The 5,745-nt window shown below is 41.8% G+C and overlaps 1 pseudogene; it reads left to right on the top strand.

The window, feature by feature from the left end:
- The first annotated feature begins 843 nt into the window (after positions 1-843).
- Positions 844-1,912, top strand: LOC100478324 (annotated as a pseudogene).
- The last annotated feature ends 3,833 nt before the right edge of the window (positions 1,913-5,745 follow it).

Genomic DNA, 5,745 nt, shown 5'->3' on the forward strand with positions numbered 1-5,745 from the left:
TAAGTTAGGCCAATTTGAAATCAATTCATTGCATTTAGCAGCATGGAGAGCCTTGCTAACCTTAGGGAGAACTACTTCAGGAGTAGTAGAAGGAGAAGAAATCTTCCATAGATTGAGAAGCAAGTGAAAGAGGGAAAAAAATTAGAAGAGTTTTAGAAGTTTGGCTGTTAAGGGGATATGAGATTTAATGTTTCAGCAACAAAAGCATGTATTAGTGAAAAGGATTCAATTGAGAGGGCATTGATATCTGGTAGGGATCTGGAGGAAACATGTCTAAAGCACACTAGAGAGGTTATCTTTATAAAAGAGAAAAAAGTAATGTATGCATAAAAGTAAAACATGTAATGATGGGTAAAGATTTTGGTAGCTTTGTAGTTTTGTAGTGGTGAATAGAGAATAATAGCTTCAATGTTTTTTCTGGAAAGTAGAATGAAAGACTAGTTGGAAGGTGTTGGGAGAGGTAAAGATTTGCAAAGAAGGAGAGAGCTCAAGGTATATATATCTCAGTCTCTAGGAAATTTCTGGAAGTAGGTGAGGCAAGCTTGACTCTCGAATCTGACTAAATAGAAACACACTGATATGGAATTTTCCCACTTGGACATTGCTTACATAGATGCCATAATTAATACCAATCAATTTGTTAGTTAGAGGTCTCCATCTGGCATTATGTTTTCTGATGGTTTCAAGCTCCAGATAAATTCTTATTTCAGAGATAACAAATATCCAAAACATGGAGAGTATTAAAAAAGATTAGAGGGCATATGGACTGTGCATAGGCCAAGGAGCCACCATGGGCAACTTGCTGCATAAGCACCGGCCTAGAGCCAGCGCTGAAGCTATAAAATGCTTGACCAGGACCCTGGGGGCATTAGCCCCTCCTATAAATGGTGGCCTCAGGCATTGGGGTTGTGGTCACCTCCCCCTTCATGACACCCCTGGGTGTGGTGAACGTATGCTTGCAGTCTAGGTGCCCCTTGGTGGCCAGTAAGCCGATGCCCCCTTGCAGACTCTGGAGCCTCTGCTAGGCCAAATGGAAGCACCTCTTGTACTGCAATGGTGCTCTGGAGCTCCTGTACCTGTGCCCAAATGGTACCTGCTGTGCCACCTGGTTTCAGGACCCCCTCCCTTCTCTGGCACTCTGGATGCCATTGTGAAGATGATGGGACACGAGGTCACCAGGACCCTGTGGAGCAGCCTCCCAGCCACCCAGTTGTGACTATGCCAGCCACTTCCATGTACTCCCCTGCCTACAACCAACCTAACCCAAGGCTTTCCTTTGTGGTCAAGCCCTGACTTTTGACCTCTTCGCACACATAGTGGGGGAGGAACTAGCCTGCATGGGCACTGTGACTGTGATGAACTCCCTGGACCTAATGTGGACAAAGCCTCAGGCTCTACACATGTCACACTGTGGCTGGTGCTCCTGTCTGGGCTGCTGTGGCCCAGGGCGGCTGGTGATCAGTGTGGCTGGGCTGGGACCCCACTGTCCTTTGGGATGTGCCCTTTTCTGCTCTCTATTGGTTCAACTATGAGCTGGTGAAGAGCTGACTGAGTGGGCTCAGGCCAAAGGACCAGGAACCCATGGGCGTCAGCTTTGTGGCTGGCCTCTCAGGGATGGTGGCAGCTGTGCTGACTCTACTACCCTTCCCTGGGGTGGAGACTCAAGGCCAAGTCCTACTGAGAGCTCTGGAGGCTGTAAGAATGATGCCGCCGCTCACACATTCCACCTGACTGCTGCTGCTGCAGAAGATTCAGCTGAGCGTGGTCTGGGGGACTCACCAGGCCGCATTCCCAGGACAAAAATCTTCAGGGATGCCCCTCCCTCATGTGCCATCATGATCAACTCTTATGAATTGGGTTCAGCAAAAGCTTCTTCCAGAGGCTCAATGGGGGAAAGCCACTGGGTTCTTAAAAGGGGTCAGGGGGCAAGGATTGCATCTCTTCCATGAATGAGGGCAGAAGGAGACTGAGCCAAGAGCCTAGTCCTCAGCACTGAGAGGAGGGCCTCATTTTCCTTCCCTCTCAACTATGAGCCCCAGGGGAAGGGTGCTGCCCCTCTGGGCCTGCCCAGACTCCATCTAAGACAGCTCTCTTCCTACTGCTCCTCATTTCCAACCCCCAGTGATCGTCACTTTTCCACCATCCCCACCAAGTTAAATATCTACTATGTGCCCCCCCCCCCCCCCATTTCCCTGTGTTTGCCGTTGCTGCGTCTATACAAGAAACACAAAACCCTGGGCCTTGTATAGTCTGCATCCACACTTCTTGAGTCTAAAGATAATGAGTTTCTTATAAATAAACAAACAAACAAATAAATAACTTTACTCTGAATTTCCTTCTTTGTCTCATTTTGTTGGAAGCATATTCTCCCAGGTTCTTTGCCTCTGTCTAGCCATTACTGAAAAGACTCTGCCATCTCAATCTTTAGGAATCTACTTTTAAGAAAAAGGGGGTATTTGGGGCACCTGGGTGGCACAATCAGTTAAGCGCCTGCCTTTGACTCAAGTCATAACCCCGGGGTCTGGGGATCAAGCTCCATATCGGGCTCCCTGTTCAGCGGGGAGTCTGCCTCTCCGTCTGCCCTCCCCCTTGCTCTTTGTCTCTCTCTCAAGTAAATAAATAAAATCTTTAAAAAAATAAAAATCTTAAAAAAAAATAGACTGTCCCCCTAAAATCCCCTATCTCCACTTGTAGCCATGGAGATTACAAAACAGAAATGGGATTGAATTTTCCTTGGACAGTCTGTTTACACAGGGAAAATTTATTCAAGACCTGGAACTTTTCTTGGCACCTGACTGAGATGCTGAAATATTTCCCCTGTGCTCTGATCATGTCTGACACTTCACACCCGGATGGTCATCCAATCATAGAAAGGGCCAGATCTCTCATAAACCCTTGGAATCCCTAAAATTCTGTGTGTGTATACATGATAAATCCAGAGAGTCTGAATAGAGAAGGTCTCTTAATGTGGACTAGTAAATCTATATGGGGTTGATTGAAATGTTTTGTCAACTGAGATTTTCCTATATATTTTTTCCCTACCTTTTCTATAGCAAAACAGAAAACTCAGGAATATTAATATCTGGGCAAAATATCTTCAATGTAGGTGTAAACTTACTATGGTGGGGAAGGCAAAGAAAAATAGAGAATGAGGAACATATGCTATGCCTAAGCATCACTTGATTTCCCAAAACAAGTTTTCAATATGATGGTGCCTTGTGCAGCCTGAAAAATTCTGCTGCAAGCTTTTTAATATCCATAAGATAAAAGTTCTAATTGAGATACAGCATAATAATATCTAGTAAAAACATCATGGTAGTATTGTTTTGACAGTGCATTTGCTTAAACATTCTTTGTGCCCAAACAGGGATTTGATGTTCTCTCAGGTTTTCTGAAAGCTAGACTAATTAAAAGCATATATTAATTCAAGCCATATTACATAAAAAATGCTCTAAGTATGTCTCTCAGCGCTGAAGGAGCACAATAAATTTCCTCCTGTCTGCATCTGTGAGTGTGTTGCTCTGCAGTGATGCTGTAAATCTGAGAGGCAGTCTGCTGCTCGTCTGTAATAGTAAATATCTCATTCACAAGGTTCTGCATTATGCATAGTTTGTCTCCTGAAGACATTTCACACAACAGGAGCCATCTCTGATGAAAACACTTAATTCTTAAAGCACAACAGTTCATAATAATATGGGGGAATTTTAACTATATGAGCTATAAAAATCTTAACAAATTGCCAGTAGTTACACCCTCACTGATGCATTCATGTCTTTACTTTCCAGGGTCACCCTCGTGAATCCAACCATTTAGATCAAAACATTGTACAGTAGCTGATGGATGACATTTTCCATTAAAGATGCTACAGGAAATAAGAAATAATTAGGCGGTACTCCATTCACCAGAGTAGCTGGTATAAAATATTAGTACACCCGACCAAGAACTGTTCTCCTAAGAGCTTACTTAATTATAAAAGATAACTTTATTGTGTGCATGAAATATTGCTCCTCAAAATCATCAGTACATTTCATAATACCCAAGAAGGCTAAAACTGGCCAAATGCAGACGAAGTTAGAAAAACTAGAGTATGCATTGCTAGATGTCAGAAAATATATGCAATCAGTTATCATAATGGTGAGTTTACGGGTTTTTCCTTTGTCAAAAGAACACTGCGTGACAATTTGGTCTTCTCTTGGAATTTCAAATATTGGTTTTGTGACTGAGGACACTGATGCTATTATAAACCCCGAGTATAAATTCTGCTCCTGGAATTTTGTTAAGCTTTCTGAAATTTGATCTAATTCCCTTCAATGACCAGTTTTCAGCATGTTTACCTTCTGAGTTTTAATCCTGATAGTGATCTAATTCCATCACCCCAGATCCTGCCCAAACTTTCTTCTTTGTTGTATCTAGTTTGCCTCAACCAGTTATTCTCAACCAGCAGCAGTATTTCTCTCCAGGGGACATTTGACAATGTCTGGGCATATTTTTCATGACTCCAATGGGGAGGATGCTACTGGCATCCTCAGTGGATGGAGGCCAGGGATGCTATTAAACAGCCTACAATGCACAGGAGAACCTCCCACAACAAAGAACTATTCAGGAGAGAAAAGAAAAGGTAATAATGCGAGGTTGAGAAGCCCTGATCTAGATCTCCATTTCCCCACTCCTCTGCCAAAATGGTTGCCAATGAGGAGCATGTTTATAATTAGAAGATAAAAAAAGAAGAGACAGGGGTGCCTGGGTGGCACAGCGGTTAAGCGTCTGCCTTCGGCTCAGGGCGTGATCCCGGCGTTATGGGATCGAGCCCCACGTCAGGCTCCTCTGCTATGAGCCTGCTTCTTCCTCTCCCACTCCCCCTGCTTGTGTTCCCTCTCCTCACTGGCTGTCTCTATCTCTGTCGAATAAATAATAAAAAAAAAAAAACTTTAAAAAAAAAAAAGAAGAGACAGACAATGCACAGTCTATTATATTTTTTAAGTGCAGTACACTGTGGGAAGCCAAACTTTAAAGCAGGCAAATTTTTGTATTTTATTGATATTTTATTGAGATTAACATAGATTGAGAAAAGTACATAAACCTTAACTGTGCAGCTCCCCCAAATTAAAACACACACACACATCCAGGTAACTGTAACCCTAAAACAGCATGTTACCAAGACCCTAGAAATGTCCTAACTTTGAATACCCATCCCTGGACTAATTTCTGAGTTCTAAACTTACATATTCAACTGTCTCTTGACATGATGCCCTTCTACCAATTTTAGTGAAAAGTTAAGAAGTACATGGGTTTTTTAGCAACTTGTTAAGTCAGAAAGGTTTCTTTTAAAAGTAAACTTAAGAATAGAGTCAAGAGAAAGATAACATCAAGTTAAAACACTATTGCACCACCATTTTAAAAAACATAATCACCAATATGCATTTAATTAATAGTTTTTGTGTCATCCTCACAAATTATATTGTAGAATGCAGATACATATATAATCAAAGCATTGCACATATACCTTTTAATGGATATCAAATCTCTCTCCAAAAAAGCTGTATCAATTCCCATTTTATTCTACAATGTCAAAGTATAATTTCCTCTATATTCCCACTAGTCATAAGTGTTATCATTACCTAATATACCAAAATACTAAGACATGCAAACCATGCTTAATTATATCTATTGAATTTCAATAAGCTGCTAAGAATTATTCCAGTCATTTATAATATGTAATCCATTTATTTAAAACAAATACAAAGC

The sequence above is a fragment of the Ailuropoda melanoleuca genome, chromosome 9 (assembly GCF_002007445.2).
Source record: "Ailuropoda melanoleuca isolate Jingjing chromosome 9, ASM200744v2, whole genome shotgun sequence".
In the NCBI taxonomy this organism is placed as follows: Eukaryota; Metazoa; Chordata; class Mammalia; order Carnivora; family Ursidae; genus Ailuropoda; species Ailuropoda melanoleuca.